The sequence below is a fragment of the Megalobrama amblycephala genome, linkage group LG22 (genome assembly GCF_018812025.1).
Source record: "Megalobrama amblycephala isolate DHTTF-2021 linkage group LG22, ASM1881202v1, whole genome shotgun sequence".
Taxonomy (NCBI): Eukaryota; Metazoa; Chordata; class Actinopteri; order Cypriniformes; family Xenocyprididae; genus Megalobrama; species Megalobrama amblycephala.
Window position 1 is genome coordinate 30,262,706 of NC_063065.1, and position 24,203 is coordinate 30,286,908.

The window sequence follows — 24,203 nt, forward strand, 5'->3', positions numbered from 1 at the left end:
ATACACTTCAATACTCTTCCAATGAAACAACTCATCCGGGCTTTTCAAAATATGGTGCTTTCAGCAATGGCCACTTATTGAAGCATACATAAATGCTGGCCGACAGGTGTAATGATTCAGCATGAGGATAAAAGAGAAATCCTTGCATCTGTCGACTCAGAGACATGCATTTCCTCATTTCTTACTTCTCTGTCATTAGATTAGCTATTTCCATACGTTCTACTTTTCCGCGCACTTCTACAGTACATCAAAGCTTACAATGACGTGGAGGAGAAGTGCGCCCAGGTGATCTGAAGCACACTTCAGCAGATTAGTGCTCAATATGGATTATCCAAGAGGATGGCGCCCTATTTACATTTTTTTCCCATCAGCCCCTGGGAGAGGCCACCCTCCAGCTGTGCAGACTGACAGGTAGAGATTTGGACTCCTTAAAACTGCAGCATCTCCACATAAGCGTAATCCCCATCACATTTAACTCTATCTGGCTGCTAACACCGCACTCTTTTCCTGTCATCTTTACTCAACTGTTACTCAACATCTCACTCTTTAAGACACAGATTCACCACAGAGATTAGCCGATGTGACATCTTTGATTGGAACACATAAGTGTTTAAATTCCACAGAGTAAAGGTGTGGTCACATATTGTTGGAATCAATGTGACTGGGATTTCACCATGCCACTACACTCTCAACAAAAGAGAATTGACTTTTTTCTGCTCACAAAATGTTGCCAAAATTTCACTAATGTGACCAAACAAAACAGTAAGTGTACATTGGCGCGGAGAGAGCAGAGCAGCCATTTTAAAATTATTCCTATGGGAGTTGAGCTTCAGGCTCACACAGTGAATTGTGGGATTGACAGCGGGTTGGAGAAAAAGAGTGGCAGAGAGCATCCAAAAGTTAAGTAATACACAATTTTAAGCAAATAGCAAGCAAAAAATTTGCTACAGACTGGCTTGGGAAATTCACATGAAGGTGAAAGATTTCTTCACACAGATTTCGCAATGGGTTCAAGTTGGATACATGGATTTGCCATGCTGACCAGCAGAAGGCTGCTTGTTTTGAATTGACTTCTCTGTGAGCTGTGAGATGAGCTTCACGTTAGCGTAGTGAATTGTGGGATTGACCACAGGTAAGAGAAAATGTACAGAGCGGCTGAAAGCATCCAAAAGTTTATGCAAAATCAAGTGAAAAACATCGGACAGCAGCCAATTGCTATGAGAAGCAAATATTGACATCTGTCACAAGTGTTTAAAATTATACAGATTGTGCTCAAGTTTCTACGGAGCCCTGCACATGACATGCAAGAAAAAAATTGTAGGCTAAATTGTGCGCACGATTTACTAATCCGTTCCCTCGATTTATAAAGCGAAAAATAAAAATATTATTTGTTCATAATTTAGTAAATCGAGGGAACGAAATAGTAAATCGTGCGCACTAATTAGCAAATCAATGGAACAAAATAGTAAGCCGTGCGCACAAATTAGCAAAACGAGCGAACAAAATAGTAAATCGTGCGCATGATTTAGTAAATCGAGGGAACAAAACAGTAAATCGTGCACAAATTAGCAAATCGAGGGAACAAAATAGTAACTCGTGCACACGCTTTATAAATGGAGGGAACAAATTAGTGAATCGTGTGCACAAACTGAGGGAACAAAATAGTAAATCGTGCACACGAATGATCAAATCGAGGGAACAAAATAGTAACTTGTGCACACGCTTTATAAATGGAGGGAACAAATTAGTGAATCGTGCGCACAAATTAGCAAATTGAGGGAACAAAATAGTAAATCGTGCACACGAATGATCAAATCGAGGGAACAAATTAGTGAATCGTGCGCACAAATTAGCAAATTGAGGGAACAAAATAGTAAATCGTGCACACGAATGATCAAATCGAGGGAACAAAATAGTAACTTGTGCACACGCTTTATAAATGGAGGGAACAAATTAGTGAATCGTGCGCACAAATTAGCAAATTGAGGGAACAAAATAGTAAATCGTGCACACGAATGATCAAATCGAGGGAACAAAATAGTAACTTGTGCACACGCTTTATAAATGGAGGGAACAAATTAGTGAATCGTGCGCACAAATGAGCAAATTGAGGGAACAAAATAGTAAATCGTGCACATGAATTATCAAATTGAGGGAACAAAATAGTAAATTGTGTGCACAAATTAGCAAACTGAGGGAACAACATAGTAAATTGTGCACGCGATTTACTTTTTTTTCTTGCATGTCATGTGCATGGCTCCATAAATTTCTGCTGGATTAGTGCCTAAATCATATTGTTTACATATTAGTATGTTTTCATTCTGAGTAAGGTTTGTATGGAAAAGGATTAGGTCCAAGCAATAATAAAAAAAAATAAAACCATCTCGAGATTGAAGTTGTTAAATTTCGAGAAAAACTCGTTAAATTTCGAGAAAAAATGTTGAGAATAAACTCATTAAATTACGAGAAAAAACTCGTTAAATTTCAAGAATAAAGTCGAGATAAAATGTTGAGAATAAACTCATTAAATTACGAGAATTTCATCTTTACAACTGTAATTGTGTCTACATAATGATTAAATGTGCACTGAAATAAATAGATTATACACACACACTAATGATACACTCCAAAGCAGTTTTGCTGCTGTAGTGGACACATACCACTAAGGTCTGGTCACTTTTACCATTGTTAACGAAATCCAGTCATTTCAATATGATCAATAATCAGTAAGATTTCCCCATGTAGATTTCGCAACAGGTTCAAGCTGGTCACATAGCTTTGCAGCTTCGACCAACATAAAGACGCTTGGTTTGAAAGCAACTTCTGAGCTGTATTTCATACATCCGTACACATTTGAAAATAGACAGTATACCTTTTTCGCATGCAAAATGTGGTGAAATATGGTGGTGCAGTAATTTTTACCATTGCTCAGCGAATCTTTGCTGCTGAAGTACAATAATTTCAATAGGAATCCATGTATATGGGAATTTCGTGTGAGGGCGGCGAATTCCTGCGACCAACTAGAAAATTTTGAGAAACCTGCATGGGTGAATGTTTCATCCTCACACCCAATCGCATGGATTCCTATTAAAATGACTGGAATTCACCCACGAAAATTTGCCAAACTGTAAATATGACTGCCCTCAAGCACGAGAAGGTCGAGTGTGTACATGAGTGTGTGTGTGTTTGTTCCATTTGTTTAGTGAGACTCTGGGCCAGGGCTAACCAAACGATAGCTGTCGTCTGCTCTCTCATGGGTATCTCACTTCCTTACCCACGCACAGGAACCAGGCGCTGTTAGCTGGTGCCACTTGGGAAAAGAGTTAGATGATCTGCTGCCGTGTAGCTTGCAGCGAATTTAGCACAAACCAAAGAACCTTTCAAAGTTAAACAAATCACCCGCAGGCTATATGTCTCCTCCTATAAACCTCTACACATCTCACACACTCCCACTCACTTTCACTCTATCTCGCCTGTACTTTTTTCTTATAAATGTTTCTTAGAGTGTATTTCTGTATTTAAGCATCTTTAAAACATTGTAGATGGATTCCGATATCTGTTCATGCTGTTCTTAAAACAGAACATAACTGGGTGAATCTCATGATACTTGTACAGTATTACAGTATTACTCCCAAATTAAAAGAAAAATATAAAATGAAGCTGAAGCTGCATTTTTTTTTTTTTTTTTTTAATTTTTGCATATTATTTTTATGTCAATTACACACATTTAAGCTTGAAATTTTCATTTATGGGATATAGGTTATTATTAATGATATACATTATTCTCAATGATGGTTCTCATTAGTGTAATCCACTTATTTCTTTAAATAAATATTTTGCTCAATATTGTCAATTGTCAATCAATAGGAATTTATTACTGAAATACATTTTTACTTAAAATCAGAATAAATTAAAGGCAGTACATATATATATAATGCTGGTTCTGATAGAAAGGTGTCAGAATACACAGTGCGTCGCAGTTTGTTGCGTATGGAGCTGCATAGCTGCAGACCAGTCAGGGTGTCCATGCTGACCCCTGTCCACCGCCGAAAGCAACAACTGTGGGCACGTGAGCATCAGAACTGGACCACGGAGCAATGGAAGAAGGTGGCCTGGTCTGATGAATCACGTTGTTCTTTTACATCACGTGGATGGCCGGGTGCATGTGCGTCACTTACCTGGGGAACACATGGCACCAGGATGCAATTTGGGAAGAAGGCAAGCCGGCGGAGGCAGTGTGAGGCTTTGGGCAATGTTCTGCTGGGAAACCTTGGGTCCTGCCATCCATGTGGATGTTACTTTGACAAGTACCACCTACCTAAGCATTGTTGCAGACCATGTACACCCTTTCATGGAAACGGTATTCCCTGGTGGCTGTGGCCTCTTTCAGCAGGATAATGCACCCTGCCACAAAGCAAAAATGGAATGGTTTGAGGAGCACAACAACGAGTTTGAGGTGTTGACTTGGCCTCCAAATTCCCCAGATCTAATTCCAGTCGAGCATCTGTGGGATGTGCTGAACAAACAAGTCTGATCCATGGAGACTCCACCTCACAACTTACAGGACTTAAAGGATCTGCTGCTAACATCTTGGTGTCAGATACCACAGCACACCTTCAGGGGTCTAGAGGAGTCCATGCCTTGACGGGTCAGGGCTGTTTTGGCAGCAAAAGCGGGACCAACACAATATTAGGAAGGTGGTCATAATGTTTTGCCTGATCGATGTATATATTAGTGCTGTCAAACGATTAAAAAAATAACTAATTAATCACACATTTTTTTCTTTAATTAATCACAATTAAAACATTGGAGTTTTTTTATATTTTTATATTGTAATAATTTCACAGTTACTCTCCAAATTAATGTAGAAACAACTTAAAGATAGTATATTTGTTTAATGGCATATTTTTATGAATAAAGACCAGTATCATTGATACAATTACTGGAACTGATGTCTCTATGAAATAGATTTTTTTTAAAAAAACATTTATTATAGATATTCAGCGTTACAGTATAACTAAAAGCTGTCCATTTCAACATTTTTTTTTTTTTTAAATAACTTAATTTAAAGGTGCAATATGTTATTTTCTGTCCGCTAGAGGCCTATTCAAAACAAAGGCATAGCTTGATGACGGCAAGTTTGAGCGCGGAATCTTGGGATATGTGGTCTCCACCTCAACGGATGGTGGAATAGAATTGGGATAGGACTCGGGAAGAAATCATGTTCATGGATGAGATTATTAACATTACTGTAATATGAAGCAGAGCAGGAGCGAGTGTTGTGGAGCTGAACGAGGAGCTGGAGCGATTGATCAACACACGCCTCACGAGCAGCGGGACTTTTATTATGCCGTATGGCATTATTTTACTGTCAATTGTCGAGAGCACATTATTGTGACGCGAGAGCATATCAATGTAATGCGCGAGCGCAAATCTGTCCGCTCGCGCGCGGATTTCCTCTGCTCTCGCGCAAATCTGTCCGCTCGCGCGCGGATTTCCTTTGCTCTCGCGCAAATCTGGACGCGCGCGCTCAAATATACAGTACTCTCTTATGAACTGCCTCTCCTCTCGCTCAGATATTGCGTGTGCACGCTCAAAACTGTTTCCTGCGTGCTCAAACGTGTCCTGCGCGCTCAAACTGCACATGTGCGCTCACGAATCTCTCCGTGCTCTTGCAGAAATTAATTTGCTTTTGGATTAAATGCTGTCAAAAGTTATAAACCAATCAGAAGAGACGACTGATCCATGAAAATGCTACGTGGAATCTTATTGGCTGAGAGTGAACTGCGCCTGGAATTCTTTCGACAAAAATATATATTTTATTTCTTTACAATTTAATAATATTTATCAAATGTAACCTAGTCTAACTGCATCACATTACAGGTCAAACCCCTATTTATCTAAACAAACAAACAAAAAATGTTTCTTAAAGTTATTGTGGTCATACGTTTTGTGTTGAAATTTAAAAAAAAAAAAATAGGTAACATTTTACAATAAGGTTTTTATTTGTTAACATTAGTTAATGTATTATCTAACATGAACTAACAATGTGCAATACATTACTGTAATTATTAATCTTTGTTAACGTTAAAAATACAGCTGTTTGTTGGTTGTTTACTTCACAGTGCATTTAATAATGTTAACAAATACAACATTTGATTTTAATAACGTATTAGTAAATGTTGAAATTAACATTAACAAATATTAATAAATGCTGAAGAAGAGCAATTCATTATTAGTTAATGTTAACTAATGCAGTTAAATAATGTTAACGCAACCTTATTGTAAAGTATTACCAACAAACATCTTCTGATTTAAGACCGAACAAGATCAGGGTCAAATCGTCATTCCCTTAATACTTAATGTGGAGATCACATATACCACCATAGTCAATTTCTTTTGAGGTCTGGAATTAATGATTCTGATACATCAAATACATTTTAACAGTCACTGGTCACCACCTACTGGCAGAACAGTGTAACAACATTAGTTTCAACATTCATTTAGCTACTTATTTTAATTGCTGAAATCAGTGTATATTCAGACTATAAATTGTTATTGCAATACTTGCATTATTATTTAATGTTTGCAACACAGATGTAGCAATAGTATGTTGTTGAAAACACTTTGTGAAGCTGTTTAAAACATATAGCTTACATGACCACTGCTTTCAGCAGCAATGCAAAAGCAGGTTTAAATATTCTGGTATGATTGTAATTTCAAAAGGTTTAATAGACATAACCGAATCGTTGTCATTTAGGAATAAGATCGCGTTCTTTTGCTTAATCGTGCATACACAAGAGCTTAGGTATTTTTGTATGTCATGTTTTATACCAGACCTCAAAAGAAATTGACTATGGTGGTATGTGATCTCCACATTAAGTATTAAGGGAATGACGATTTGACCCTGATCTTGTTCGGTCTTAAATCAGAAGATGTTTGTTGGTAATACTTTACAATAAGGTTGCGTTAACATTATTTAACTGCATTAGTTAACATTAACTAATAATGAATTGCTCTTCTTCAGTATTTATTAATATTTGTTAATGTTAATTTCAACATTTACTAATACGTTATTAAAATCAAATGTTGTATTTGTTAACATTATTAAATGCACTGTGAAGTAAACAACCAACAAACAGCTGTATTTTTAACGTTAACAAAGATTAATAATTACAGTAATGTATTGCACATTGTTAGTTCATGTTAGATAATACATTAACTAATGTTAACAAATAAAAACCATATTGTAAAATGTTACCTATTTTTTTTTTTTTTTTAATTTCAACACAAAACGTATGACCACAATAACTTTAAGAAACATTTTTTGTTTGTTTGTTTAGATAAATAGGGGTTTGACCTGTAATGTGATGCAGTTAGACTAGGTTACATTTAAAAATATTATTAAATTGTAAAGAAATAAAATATATATTTTTGTCGAAAGAATTCCAGGCACAGTTCACTCTCAGCCAATAAGATTCCATGTAGCATTTTCATGGATCAGTCGTCTCTTCTGATTGGTTTTATAACTTTTGACAGCATTTAATCCAAAAGCAAATTAATTTCTGCAAGAGCACGGAGAGATTCGTGAGCACATGTGCAGTTTGAGCGCGCAGGACACGTTTGAGCACGCAGGAAACAGTTTGAGCGTGCACACGCAATATCTGAGCGAGAGGAGAGGCAGTTCATAAGAGAGCACTGTATATTTGAGCGCGCGCGTCCAGATTTGCGCGAGAGCAAAGGAAATCCGCGCGCGAGCGGACAGATTTGCGCGAGAGCAGAGGAAATCCGCGCGGGAGCGGACAGATTTGCGCTCGCGCATTACATTGATATGCTCTCGCGTCACAATAATGTGCTCTCGACAATTGACAGTAAAATAACGCCATAATGCCGCAGTTGCTGCAGTCTGCTTTTCCGGTCATGAGTATTAGGTAACACAGCTGTGTTTATCATATTAGATACATTTGAGTGTGTTGAAAATGATGTTATAACGTTACTCTGTGCGTTCGCTCAGCGGCTGCTGTGAGACACTGTTACACACTGCAGTAAGATAGATCGATTTTACAATATCATATTAATTGCTGGATGGCTTGTGTTGATAAATGGCATGCAATTCATTTTAAAATGTATTGTATGATGGAAAAAATTAGGGCTGGGCGATATATCGCATGCGATTCTCACGCGCATTTCGTCAGTAAAGCCGGTTCCCTGATTACCGCTAAATCGCCATCACCTGCTTTCAAATGAAGCGCCATTTAACAGACAGAGCCGTAGTTCACTGATAACCCACGCAAATATCGCGTTCATTATCGAAGGCGATTCATCTGCGATATGAACGTGATATTGCGTGGCTTATCAGTGAACTACGGCTCTGTCTGTTAAATGGCGCTCCGTTTGAAAGCAGGTGATGGCGATTTAGCGGTAATCAGGGAACCGGCTTTACTGACGAAATGCGCGTGAGAATCGCATGCGATATATCGCCCAGCCCTAGAAAAAATGCTGTATTACTGTTACTAAAAATAAAGCTGCATCTGATTATGCTATGTTAGCTACTTGACAAAATAGTGTTTTTCTCTGAGGCATGGTAAAGCATGGTACTCGCAAAAAATCAAGAAAATTCGATTTAAGCAATAAGACTAAACGTGTTGAGCTATATAACAAAAATTAGTTTTCTATCTATAAATACATGAAAACAGTTGTTCCCTTGTCTATTAAAGCATGCAAATATTAAAGCGTCTTTGGTGTTTCCATGGTTACTACAAAATAAAACCGGAAACCGAGGGTAACGCGGGTATGACGCAATTGACAGGCGACTCCTCACACGTCCCGGAGCCTTGGTTAAAACTTAAAATTGCAATGTTCTCACGATTTACAAACAGTTGCAAACATTTGGGATATTGTAAGTACTCAAGTGAACAAAATATATAACACTGGCCTAATGGTTTTTAGATATTTTACTGCAAAATTCTTACATATTGCACCTTATGTGAACTTGGGTGGGAAATATACAGAAATTGAATAAAGTTATCAAACACTTTACAGTCTTCACTGCATAAATTAAAAATTAAATACAGATTAATCCTTATTAAAGCTACATACACTCTGTTATCTTTGTTCTTTGATTAACATTAATGACAGACATCACAGCAACTGGTTTATTAGGCTGCTGTGACTTTAATAGCTGCCGCTACCGAACATGACGCGGATCTTGACAATTTTAATGGTCTACTTTATACATTATTGACATGTAGTTGCAAAGTTACTTACTGTATAGTCAGTAGAATGTCTGTTGGGGATCATCAAAATAAAGTGTTATATTAAGCAGACAGTCTAATAATATTCTAATGATAGTTAGCTGCTATGTAGTTGCAAAAATACTTATAGTTAGTAGAATGTCTAGAAGTGGCTTTGGATAAAATATCTACCAAATGCATAAATGTAAACAATCATAAGGCTTATCCTTCTATCAGAGATCAGTCTTAAATCAGTGGACACATGGAATAACTGACAGCCATAATATTAGCAGGCAGTTGGACTGACTATAATTCAGTTGTCAAGAGGTGATCGCATTCATCCATCTCCATTGTAATTACATTTATTAATCCTACATCTAAGTAAATATGAAAGCCAAAGTCTGTAAAAGCTGAAGGACATCAATCCATGTTTAATGTGCTGAAAGAAGGAAGCATGCAGGGAAAAAAATCGAAAGTTATTGGTGTTGCAAAATCAATAGTTATTTTTATAATAGAGAGTCCATCGTATCATTTTAGCAGCGCTCTATTGTATTCTCAGATTGGCACTGGACAATTGCTTCATCCATGCACTATTACACAGATGTGGCTATTTTTCCTAAAGAGAATATGATCATCTCCGATTGCTGGCTTTAGCTCTGATAATAGTTATTATAAGAGAGGGACTGGTAGCCAGACACTTAAATGTTATTAGCACAGCCATATTTTACTGTCCAACACTGGGCACAATGTATTCACAGGGGAGCACACACTATTTTTTATATGCGGCTAGATTAGCATTATCCCATCGGCAAGATGACATATAAACGCTGAGCACACAACTGTCAAATTAAATAAGATTCAGACTAACTTTAAAGTGTGACTGCAACTGAGATCCTGGTGTTAGCAATATCATAATAATCTCGAGTATACAAATAACATTTGACATTTCCATAGTAAAAGCATCAACGATATAATCATTGAGTAAAACAAAGTCTTTTGGATAGAGCAACAGTATTCAAAGAGGTAAATAAATGCGAGCTTTAAATCTTCATTGCTCTGGGCCCGACAGGCTCGGAGCTCATTTAAAGTAGGGCAGCTCTATCCAGGTCAAGTGGGAGTCAGTGATCTGAGGAGCTAATGCTCTCCAGAGGAAGACCTGCATGTACACAGAGTCATGCTTTACCTGCAGGGACATTTGTGGGTCTGTGATGCCTGAAGAGAAGTCGGAAGCCTTTCAAGCCAATATTCTAATGGGTGGATGTGGAGAGGTGGGGGATGTGAATGAAAATTAGAAGAGATTTATACTTTTAAAAAATTGACAATGGAATAATGCACTTGATATTTTTGGAACAGGCATATTTACACATTACACATACACATTTAGCTAATAAAATGATTATATATATATATATATATATATATATATATATATATATATATATATATATATATATATATATAGATAGATAGATAGATAGATAGATAGATAGATAGACTGTATAAAAGTAGACTGTATTTGAAGCCCAAAGTGGGCGGAGCCAGTCGTTGCCATCTTGGCAGCGTCACCGCATGTCACTCCCTGATAACCCAAAATGGGCAAAGAGGCGGGACATGGATGTAGCTAACAGACAGCAGAAAAACGGCTAGTAGTGACAGCAGCAGCAATCCATCCTGTCACTCAGTTGGCCACGCCCTTAATTATGCAGAACTTTAAGGCTTAATATAACTTAAACGGATAAGCTATATAAAATTCACCTCCCTCACAGTTGTCATGAAGGGCAAAATTAGCTATATAAACCAAAACCACTTTTTGTACCAGGCTGTAAACTTTTTTTTTTCTGCTGTAAAGTTGGGCATTTTAACATGGGGAGTCTAAGGGATGAACTTCCTTTTGGAGCCTGTCTCTAGCGGCCAGTCGATGAATTGCAGTTTAAGTCACTTCCGTGTTGGATTCAAGAGAGACAGGAAGGTTGCCACTTGGTTTATATACACTATGGTTCAATGTTTATAACGTGTATATATATATATATATATATATATATATATATATATATATATATATACAGATATAATATACTTGCGGTAGTAGCCGGGCGAAAAATCCTCCTATTACCCATGGCACAAAAATGGTCTACTACATGTGACAAACAAATAATGTGTGATTTTTAACAGTATTTTTATTTATTGAAATTAATTTTAATAACATAGCATATTACATTTAATTACATACTAATATTATGCATTGTAAATTATGCAAAATTACAGCATTTAAATGGTTCACCTTTTCCTATGTTCTCCTTGCTGTCATATAGTGTCTCTCTCAGTGAATGGGACACAAATTTTACTAGTAAAATTCATAAAATGAATAATATATGTGTCAAATAATGTTCTTAGTCTTTTCTTCCTGTGGGAGAGACTACAATAATTTACTATGAATTAAATGGAAATCAAATTAAATACAATTTATTGTTTAACCAAAATACCAATAATGCCCAAAAGAAAAAACTTAGCGTGTGACTTTTAATTATAAACAAGCCCGAAATACACAGGTACTCTTATTTTGAAATGTCTGTACCTATTGCAGGCTGATCCTTCAGATTCTTACAATCGTCTAAAACATTTTATATAAAGGCCATAATGTAGACTTTGTAATAATTCATCAACTTGAGTTCATTAGCAATCGCTTGGCATAAATCTGCGCTTTTCATTGATTGAGAATCACTTTGAAGCAGACTGAAGCACTGTTGCGCGGGCTTGTAGAACACGCAACAGTGCCGCCTTGTGATTTTGCAAAATGCAGCGCCTGTGGGAATGTCAGCGGGAGTAAACTGTTCTGATGCACACATAACGACCAGGTACAAAACGACTAGTTAATCGATCGCGGATGGTTTCATTATCTTGCGCGGATATAAAAGTATAAGAGGATAAACAATAATAAAAGCAAAAATGTGTCTCCAAATATACTTGGGCGAGGCCGCCCATGTATAATAACGGCCGCCCAAGTAAAGTCTATGTGTTGGGAAGCACTGATATATATATATATATATATATATATATATATATATATATATATATATATATATATATATATATATATATATATATATATATATATCAGTGCTTCCCACATTATATTTATATGTATATGTATATTTATACACAGCAAAATCCCCAGAGTTAAATCAACTCTGCTCAGAGAACATATGGTCCCTCTCTACATAGAGTTAAAATAACACTGAAGCAGAGTTAAAGTTAATGAGATAATATGCTGTTTGTGGAGTTGTTTAATTAGATCTTGAGAGATTTAATGTCTTTTATCTTCAGATGATTTCATCTAAGGCTGTGGCTAGATGTCCTTTGTAGTTATGGTGATTATGCTTGTTAACAGCAGGTGTTCATCACTAATGCTCAATCATAACTTAATCACTTAATTATCTCATTAACTAACTCTGCTTCAGTGTTACTTTAACACTATATAGAGAGGGACATATGTAATCTGAGCAGAGTTGATTTAAATCTGGGGATTTTGATGTGTATATTAAAAACATATTTTCAGACATAATATTTTTATAAAATAGCTAAAATTAGTTGATCACTAAAATGAAACAAATGAAACGAGATAATATTTCTTTAAGTTGGTATTTTTTTTTGTATTTTTTTTAAAAAAAATGTCTTCAATCAAGCATTTCTTATGATTATTTTATATCACTCAAGACTTTTATAAAGTGTTTTAATTGTTAAAGTCAAAAGTCTTAAGGTCTCTTTCTGATAACAAGTTTTTAATGTTGCATATATGTCTATGTTGTTCAAGACAAACCATGTGCAAATTCATCACTCAACACTATTGCTGAGTATTTTCTCCTTAAAACTACAGTCAGTGTACCAAAGACGGTCTCAAAAACGTGAAACTGTTTCCTGCAGTCACAAACAAGTAACAAATCCCATCAACATGCGGGCGGGGCTTTTCCACAGTGAGAACAAGAACACCTTTAAGAAGGGACAGGAATAATTGGGACCATGTTTGAACTAGAAACTGATTCATAAGAAGAAGAGAGTGAATTATACAGGCTCATCTACAAGGTGATGTTTCAGTATGGTAATATATTTTATGTATGGCTTACTACAACGTCGGACACATAACGGTAATCTAATACTTAGCATTTTGCTATCATGTTATCAAACAGCTAATAATGTGTTGCTAATGTCACACAAACCATGTTCCCGTTCATCATTTCAGAGTCAGACAGCTGTCTGACTCTGAGATGATGAACAGGAACATGGTTTGTGTGACATTAGCAACACATTATTAGCTGTTTGATAACATAGTCAAGCAAAATGCTAATCATATTAATTACCGTTATGTGTCCAACGTTGTAGTAAGCCATACATAAAATGTATTACCATTCTGAAACATCACCTTGTAGATGAGCCTGTATAATTCACTCTCTTCTTCTTTTGAATCAGTTTCTGGTTCAAACATATATGGCTGAATTAAACCAATATTTCCATTTGCTATTGTATCACTTTTACTACAGCTGACTGAGTGGATTAGGTCGTCAGAGCCGTGATTCAGTGGAGGAGTGGACCTAATTTGCATATTCATAAATCCACGTATACTAAATGAGTCAAGGGTGTGCATTCATGCTATTTTAAGGCACGATGAAATTATTTTCACAGGGGGAAAAAGTTTGAATATGTCATTTTGATGATCAAAGATGAGTTTTAAGGGATAAAATTACTGACTGCAGGGGGATTTTAAAGATGTTCTTGTTTAAAAGATGTTTATATATCACTGAAAAACACATGCCATGTAATGGTCAATTAGAAAACAAAAAATCACTATAATCTGTTTGTAGGTCAGCCATTGGTTTATGTACCTAGAAACAATGAAGGTGCAAAACCAGTTCAGCATTCTGTCGTATGCATAATTTCTTGTACCCGGAGAGGTGTGGTATCTAATCCCTGGCAGGTGGAGCGTGATGGAGCTCGCTGGGGAAGATAAGACTTCCTGTTCCATTACTGAACCTTCACTGCCCCACTTTTCCCATCCTGACGCTGGGAACGTCGCAGGCCTGGTTGAACAGGGTACAGATAACCAAAGACCTGCCACACTCAGGTAAATCAATCTCCACCTCCTGCTGCGGCTGTGGAGATTATTATTTTATTTATTTTTTACTTATTTTATTTTATTTCAGGCGAGAACAGGTGGAGGTGAGGGGGAGAAATGTTGCAAAGTTTCTTTCAGCAGCTCCAGTTTTAAAAGCATGCTCTGAAATTAGGCTACAAGACTGAAGACATTTTCTTAAGTATTTTTCTGATTTTCTTGTAAAAATATCAGGGCATAAGATATGAATATACACTGCTCAAAAAAAAAAAAAAATTAAAAAAAAAATTTTTATTCAGAGAATAGCATCAAAGTCAGTTAAACTCCTGGGGTATTGATCTGGTCAGTTCAGTAGCAGAGGAGGGTTGTTAATCAGTTTCAGCTGCTTTGGTGTTAATGAAATTAATAACATTTGCACTAGATGGGCAACAATAAGACGACCCCCCAAACTGGAATGGTTTTACAGGTGGAGGCCACTGACATTTTTTCTTGGCTAGAGGTCAGTGTCACTACTGGTAAGCATGAGACGATACCTGGACCCTACAGAGGTTGCACAGGCAGTCGAACTCCTCCAGGATGGCATATCAATACGTGCCAATGCCAAGAAGGTTTGTTGTGTCTCCCAGAACAGACTCAAGAGCATGGAGGAGATTCCAGGAGACAGGCAGTTACTCTAGGAGAGCTGGACAGGGCCATAGAAGGTCCTTAACCCATCAGCAGGACCGGTGTCTGCTCCTTTGTGCAAGGAGGAACAGGTTGAGCACTGCCAGAGCCCTACAAAATGACCTCCAGCAGGCCACTGGTGTGAATGTCACTGACCAAACAATCAGAAACAGACTTCATGAGGGTGGCCTGAGGGCCCGAACGTCATGGTGCTCGATTGGCATTTGCCATTGAACACCAGAATGGGCAGGTCCCGTCCACTGGAGCCCTGTGCTTTTCACAGATGAGAAGCAGGTTCATCCTAAGCACATGTGACAGATGTGAAAGGGTCTGGAGAAGCCGTGGAGAATGTTATGCTGCATATGTAACATCGTTCAGCATGACCAGTTTGGTGGTGGGTCAATGATGGTCTGGGAAGGCATATCCATGGAGGGATGCACAGACCTCTACAGGCTAGACAATGGCACCCTGACTGCCATTAGGTATTGGGATGAAATCCTTGGACTCCACTTGTCAGACCCTACACTGGTGCAGTGGGTCCTGAGTTCCTCCTGGTGCACAGCAATGCCCAGACCTCATGTGGTGAGAGTATGCAGGCAGTTCGTGGAGAATGAAGGAATTGATACCATTGAATGGCCCCCACGCTCGCCTGACCTAAATCCAATAGAACATCTCTGGGACATTCCAGATCCGGGATGTTTTCAGGCATGCATACAAGCACATGGGGGCCATACAAACTGCTGAGTACCATTTTGAGTTGCTGCAATGAAATTTCAGCAAAATGAACTAGCCTGCTGCATCATTTTTTCACTTTGATTTTCGGGATGTCTTTGAATTCAGTCCTCTGTAGGTTGTTAGGCTTCTGTTTAAAAAAAAAAAAAAAAAAAAAAAAAAAAAAAAAAATATATATATATATATATATATATATATATATATATAAAATTAAGCTTATTGCAAATTTTAGATGTTTAGATTGTTTAGATTTAGAATAGATTTAGAATGTTTAGATTTAGAATTTTAGATTGCAAGTTTTAGATGTTTACTAAGATCCTTCTATTATCTATTGAATACCACAATAATATTTATATATATATATATATATATATATATATATATATATATATATATATATATATATATATATATAATTAAATTTAAGACAGATTATTACAATACAAAATGTTTTATTTTTTCAGTGAGTAACTGGAAAGTAAACTTGAGAAATGTAGTTAAGATTTTCTTCAGCAGACTGGCAGAGATGGGATTTGCGATGTTAGTTGTGGTAAACGTTGAATGTCGTCATAAAGAGGCTGAGGAGAGACTGTCCATCAGTAGACCAATGCGGTGATACAATCATGCTGTCATCTCTCACTCTGTCTCTCTCTCTCTCTCTCTCCCTCTCCTCTTTTCTTCTTTGTAGATAATGGCACCTCTAGAACAGACGGCATCTTTGCTCTTTATCAGATAATGTATCAACACAGGCTTCCAGCCTTCAGCTATTTCCGGACGACTCCCCGCCATCCCTAAAACCATATCAACCTTTTTACAATCTCCCACCTTCATCTTCCATCAGATTTTACATCCTGAAAAGGACATTAACAGTTCAAACTAGATTCCACCTCGAGATAGGTTGATCAACACTTTTATATTTAAATCTTATTTCATAAGACACCAAAAATAGAACCGTATAATGTTACACCAGCAGCAGAGCCACGTGAATCTAGAGTGACATGACATTTCACAGGTACGAAACTATGTAGAAATTCCATTATATGCTACAATTACAGGTTACAAATACAGTTGACCTGAAAAATCTTTGCAGTATTTATACACCGGTAAAGTCAACATGAAACATCATCTGCAATTGTGTATTAAAGGGGCCATGAACTGCATTTTTTAAAACTTTTATAATGTTCTTTTTATAATGTTTTTACGTTAAAAATGATAAAAAATAGAAGTAATAGGCTATTTTTTAAACTGTTTTTGACCCTCTCATGAAAAAAAACACCATTTTGATTCAAGCATCGGAAGAAAAGGCGGCTGTGAAAATAAATCTGCATTGTTAATCCTTTTGATCTTTCATTCAAAAAATTCATAAAATTCTAACCTTTCATTGGGGGGTGGGGGGACTCACATTATGAAATAAATGTTTTTCTCCAATACATGTTGTCCATAATGATTGGCACCCCTAGAAATTCTTATGAGTAAAATATCTCTGAAGTATATTCCCATTCATATTTACATTTTTTTTTTTTTTTTTTTAAGCACACCAGGGTGACTAGGAGCATGACAATTGTCCAGCCATGACTTCTTGTTCCACAGGAGTACAAATATGTGTAAACACAAAGCCCAAATTCCCTTAATCATTCATCACAATGAGAAAAACCAAAGAATATAGTTCTGATGTGCAGCAAAAGATTGTTGAGCTTCACAATATAGAAAATGGCTATAAGAAAAAAGCTAACAAATTGAAATCCTCATTTCCTCCATCAGGGCAATAATTAAGAAGTTCCAATCAACTAAAGATGTTTCAAATCTGCCTGGAAGAGGACGTGTGTCTAAATCGCATGGCGAGGAGGAGAGTTTGAGTGGCCAAAGACTCTCCAATGATCACAGCTGAACAATTGCAGAGATTAGTTGAGTCTTGAGTCTCAGAAAGCCTAAAAAAAAGATCAAACAGCACCTACATCCCCACAAGTTGTTCAGGAGGGTTTCAAGAAAAATCCTCTGCTCTCATCCAGAATCAATCTCCAGCATATTCAGTTGTTAGTCAAGACTGGAACTTCAAACGGGACCAGCTTCTATGGTCAGATGAAACTAAAACAAGAGCTTTTTGGCAGCAAACCCACCAGATGGGTTTGGTGCACACAGGGATAAAAAGTACCCCATGCCCACGGTTAAATATACTGTTGGATCTTTAATGTTGTGGGCCTATTTTGTTGCTGGACATCTTGTTCAGATACATGGTACTTGGAGTTACCACAGTTATTGCTGACAGGATAACTTTTCATTATTTCATTAACTATTCATTATTCATCTTTTTCAGTACCGTGAAAATAAATTGAGTACATATCAAATATGTAACAGACAAAGCAATAATGACACATGGTAAAAACACTTTTACTCACACTTTTGTGTTGCGACATTACTGTCGGATCCAATATAGTCGCCACTGCATCATCTATAATTTTAAGTCCCTCTGAAAAGTCTGCGTCGAATAGTGTCTTATTTAAAAACGAATTGGCAGTATGAAGCGAACACGGACCGTGTCTAACTGATGCGATCTACAACTTTGTTAAAAATAAAGTTAATCCTCACTTTCTTAATGTTAGAATCATAAGAAAGACAATGCAAAGACTGCGTTTTTCCACAACTTGGCACTGCAAAATGTCTTATAATCTCTATTGTTTTAATGCTGGAGTAATCCTGTGCTTGTGTCTCTCTTGTATTTTACTACTACATGACATGCGCAAACTGTTGGGTGGGGCTAAAGGGGCAATGATGTAGAAGTAGGCATTGATCTTCTCCAGAGGCGATCTTTCATCACACTATGATGCCATACTGAGACAAAATCCGACACAAGTCATTTTGGGAGCTGTTAAAAAGCTGTTTTTGGATTAACGAAGAAGCTTTGAGGTCAGAATTTTTTATAGTATTTTTATAGTAAAATGACCTCTTATATAAAAATGTTCAGAGTCATTCAGACGATTGAGATCTTTTGGGGGTGTGCCGGGTATTGTTAGTTTACATTCTGTAATTTTCTATGCTGTGATATGTTGGGGTGGGGGGATTTCTGAAAGGGACACAAACAGACTTAACAAACTGGCCAGCTCAGTTATGGGGTGCTCTCTGCCCTCTGTTGATGAAACTGGGCAAGAAAGGATAGTAGGGAAGCTGTCTTCTATTATAAAGTATAAATCTCACCCCCTCCATGATACAGTGCAAGCTATGTGTAGCTCATTTAGCAAGAGACTTATTTACCCACGTTGTTCAAAAGAGAGATAAAGAAGGTCTTTTCTTCCATCTGCCATGAGACTGTTTAATCAAATGTGATCAGGATTTGGTGTAATTTTCATTGTGTATTTTCTGTGTATATCTTACTTAAAGTATGTTTTTGCTGCTCTGATACGTGAACCCTCCCCCAATCAATCAATCAATCAATCAATCAATCAATCAATCAATCAATCAATCAATCAATCAATCAATCAATCAATCAATCAATCAATCAATCAATCAATCAATCAATCAATCAATCAATCAATCAATCAATCAATCAATCAATCAATCAGTATGTGTGGCTTCAATCAATCAAGGAAAATTTGATTTCTCAATTCATGATTAACAAAGCAATTGGTTCAAATTTGCTTCATGTTGACTTTAAAAAAATCTAAATCTAAATGTACTAATAACAAAAGGCAAATATAGGCTCTACATGCCTCTACCTACATTTTTTCAAAAACATACCCAATACACACAACTCACTGCAGTTTCCAGCTGATATGAACACTAGTGGCAGTAAAACACCAACAACGTATTCCTTTTCACACAAATTATGATTACAGGGGCAGATTATCGATTAATAAATACTAATTTTCACAAGGTTCCTTGCACAATACTGTGTTATGACCTTAAAATACTTTTACCATAGTACGTGATTTGTGGACTAATATATTTTGACATTTGCATCACATAACCACCTCTTGGTACACTTCGTAGCTCACCTGGTACAGCATTGGATTTGCGATTTGGAGGGTCCCGTGAGACAAAAATTACAATAAAAGAGCTCAAGACTTCGCAAAGCAACCTAAAATGACATGGCAAATGTGTTTTTATCTCACATTTGCCTTTGTTAACATTGTGTAGGTGGTTCATTAACGTGATTAACCTTTTAGTGTCACTTACCAATATTTCATTTCTGAACTCCTGTGATGCGTACAACATCCAACACAATAAAACATCGCCACATTCACGTTCATCTCTTTTGTATGGAAGCTTGTTTCCCCTCACAGAATAAAACATAAAATAGGTCATTGCAACTCTCACCAATCTGACTTTATAACTCACAATTGCAAGTTTCTATCTCATAATTCTGAGAAAAAAAGTCAGATATAAATTTACAATTGATATAAACTCAGACCTAAAAAAAAGGGTCAGAATTGTGAGATATAAAGTAAGAATTGCAAGAAAAAGAGTCTATAAATCTCGAAATTCTGACCTTATTTCTCAAAAATGTAAATTACCCTTTTTATCTTTTTACTCCATGGGGAATTAAGCTTCCATGCTTTCAAATAAAACTGAAACCGCTTTCAGTGTCACTCACTGGAGATTTCACTGTAAAAGTGTCGCGAAATGTTGCCACAGGCCCGTTTTTCCAATGAGTCACGCTTGCAAAAAAAGGCTGCATGGTGGTGTTTAATGAGTGAGAAGAGTTTGGATCATTTCCTTTTTCGATTCTGACCATCCATTCCTAAAGATAAGACAGTATTCCAGTCTGTATATGTAACGAAGAAGAGTTTTAGTTTTTATATGTCCAGTATGGACTCAAAACAGCTCTTGTACATCAGGAATGAGGTACAGCATGTAAAATAGGGGTAGATGGGTAATTAAAGGCTGTCTTAGTGGGTGATTACAGTGCTTTACTTCATAATGACAGTGTAGGAGTTTACCAAGAACTTAGATTACTGTCTTCAGAGTGGAACATGTGCACACAGGCGTACATTATAAAAATAAATGACGGAAAAGGGAACAAAATAACCAGCTAAGAGAGTTTATCAGTGTCCTCAATTTGCCTGTGTGACCATTTAAACATTTTCTGTTTGTGTGTTTGTTTGTTTGTTTTGGGAACGGTTGTAAACTAGCAAAGCATTAATTGATATCCTACAATCACGCTTTGCTCTCAGTGACAATGAACTATGATCATTATTATTTAACCTTTAATTTGAATCGAACACAGTCAGCACTGATAAAACATGACAAAAGCCAACCTCAAGAGGATGGAGAATTATCCCAGTGACCTCTTGCGGAGAAATGTGAGCTCCCAGCAGTTTTCAATGTCACTCTGATGGCATGCCACCTAAATAGGGGATGAAAAAAAAAATCAATATTTGATTATAAAATGTATATTTCTTATCTCTTGTCTTGTTATCCCTGCCCCCCACCCCCACCAAAAAAAAAATAAAAAAAAAATCGTGTTATCTGAAAATGTCTAACCTTCACAAGGTTATAGAAGATTAGTGGCTGGTCAGGAGCACCATTATGTTTTATATGATTCATTTAGACGTAACATATGAGTAGCTGAAATTACATGAACTAATTTTTCAAAATCAAAAGAGTTTGGTTTATAAGAGAGAAAGTTTTTAGGTGACTTTTAAACAGCCTTTTTGCTGTTTATTTAAATAGTATGTGACAAATTATTCTTTAAAAGTACAAATAATCCATGTAGCCTGTCAATTAACCCTTTAACATCAGCCATAAAACCTGTGTAATAATAAAGTATAATAATTACAAAAGAAATTTATTGAAATAGTTCTAGGTCAAGTATAGCATGACATACTTCAGGACATACCCATATAAACTACCTTTCAAAAGTTTAAGGTCACTAAGGTTTAATCAAAGACAATAATATTTCTATTTAAAAAGAGTGCATTAAATTGATCAAAAGTCTGGTATCCAATGTGGACAAGGACTCTATACTTGAACTCCTTACCTGCGATTCAGCAAATGATATTCTCCTGTTGCTCTCGATCGTCTCCCGTGTCTCATTGTGTTCTCCATCAAGCGTCACGTGTGCTCTTCTGATCATCCACCATTCTCCAGTTCTTCACGCTATTTGCCCTGGTAAAAAAGAAAGACATTGTTATTCATCTGCCATCATCCTCATACCATGCAATAACTGCATTACTTACCTGTTTGACATAATTTACAACTGGTTCATGAACTTTTCCTGTCTCTGAGTCTGATGATAATAATAATGTTTCTTTGAGCATCAAATCAGCATATCAGAATGATATCTGAAAGATCATGTTAATGCTGAAAATTCAGCGTTGCCATCATATGAATAAATTACAGGACCTATTATGCCCTTTTACAAAATCTAGATTTTTTCGTAGTCCACTAAAATAGATTAGTTCATAAAGAATAGTTTAAAAAAAAAACACAGTATTTTTCCTATATTTGACATTGTTACAGCTCCTCTCTTCCCTATGGAGTCCTGCACATGACATGGAGGAAAAAAAAATTGTTCTCTCGATTTAACAAATTGTGCGCACTATTTACTCTTTCGTTCCCTCGATTTGCTAAATCGCACGCACAATTTACTATTTCGTTCTCTCGATTTGCTAAATCGCACGCACAATTTACTATTTCGTTCTCTCGATTTGCTAAATCGCACGCACGATTTACTATTTCATTCCCTTGATTTGCTAATTTGTGTGCATGATTTACTATATCGTTCCCTCGATTTGCTAAATCATGCGCACGATTTACTATTTCATTCCCTCAATTTGCTAATTTGTGTGCACGATTTACTATATCGTTCCCTCGATTTGCTAAATCGCGTGCACAATTTACTATTTCGTTCCCTCGATTTGCTAAATCGCACGCACAATTTACTATTTCGTTCTCTCGATTTGCTAAATCGCACGCGCAATTTACTATTTCATTCCCTCGATTTGCTAAATCACGTGCACGATATACTATTTTGTTCCCTCGATTTTCTAAATCGTACGCACGATTTGCTATTTTGTTCCCTCGATTTGCTAAATCGCACGCACAATTTACTATTTCATTCCCTCGATTTGCTAAATCACGTGCACGATTTACTATTTCGTTCCCTCGATTTGTTAAATCGCGTGCACGATTTACTATTTCGTTCCCTCGATTTGTTAAATCGCGTGCACGATTTACTATTTCGTTCCCTCGATTTACGAAATTGTTTGCACAATTTACTATTTTGTTCCCTCGATTTGCTAAATCAGGCATCTAAATCGCACGCACAATTTACTATTTAGTTCCCTTGATTTGCTAAATCACGTGCATGATATTCTATTTCATTCCTTCGATTTGCTAAATCGTACGCACGATTTACTATTTCATTCCCTCGATTTGCTAAATTGTACGCACGATTTACTATTTCGTTCCCTCGATTTGCTAAATCGCGTGCACGATGTACTATTTCGTTCCCTCGATTTGCTAAATCGCGTGCACGATTTACTATTTCGTTCCCTCGATTTGCTAAATCGCGTGCACGATTTACTATTTCGTTCCCTCGATTTGCTAAATCGCGTGCACGATGTACTATTTCGTTCCCTCGATTTGCTAAATCGCGTGCACGATGTACTATTTCGTTCCCTCGATTTGCTAAATCGCGTGCACGATGTACTATTTCGTTCCCTCGATTTGCTAAATCGCGTGCACGATTTACTATTTCGTTCCCTCGATTTGCTAAATCGCGTGCACGATGTACTATTTCGTTCCCTCGATTTGCTAAATCGCGTGCACGATGTACTATTTCGTTCCCTCGATTTGCTAAATCGCGTGCACGATATACTATTTCATTCCCTCGATTTGCTAAATCGTACGCACGATTTACTATTTCATTCCCTCGATTTGCTAAATCGTACGCACGATTTACTATTTCGTTCCCTCGATTTGCTAAATCGCGTGCACGATGTACTATTTCGTTCCCTCGATTTGCTAAATCGCGTGCACGATGTACTATTTCGTTCCCTCGATTTGCTAAATCGCGTGCACGATGTACTATTTCGTTCCCTCGATTTGCTAAATCGCGTGCACGATGTACTATTTCGTTCCCTCGATTTGCTAAATCGCGTGCACGATTTACTATTTCGTTCCCTCGATTTGCTAAATCGCGTGCACGATGTACTATTTCGTTCCCTCGATTTGCTAAATCGCGTGCACGATGTACTATTTCGTTCCCTCGATTTGCTAAATCGCGTGCACGATTTACTATTTCATTCCCTCGATTTGCTAAATTGTACGCACGATTTACTATTTCGTTCCCTCGATTTGCTAAATCGCGTGCACGATGTACTATTTCGTTCCCTCTATTTGCTAAATCGCGTGCACGATTTACTATTTCGTTCCCTCGATTTGCTAAATCGCGTGCACGATGTACTATTTCGTTCCCTCTATTTGCTAAATCGCGTGCACGATTTACTATTTCGTTCCTCGATTTGCTAAAT

The 24,203-nt window shown here is 36.9% G+C and overlaps 1 long non-coding RNA gene across 1 annotated transcript in view; it reads right to left on the reverse strand.

The window, feature by feature from the left end:
• LOC125258351 overlaps positions 1 to 24,203 on the reverse strand; it is a 44,163-nt gene that overhangs the window by 14,643 nt on the left and 5,317 nt on the right. Inside the window, exons 2-3 of the long non-coding RNA XR_007182594.1 lie at positions 21,707 to 21,834; positions 20,985 to 21,073 (exon numbers count right to left, since the gene is read on the reverse strand). This is a non-coding gene — a long non-coding RNA (uncharacterized LOC125258351). The remainder of the gene's footprint in view (positions 1 to 20,984; positions 21,074 to 21,706; positions 21,835 to 24,203) is intronic.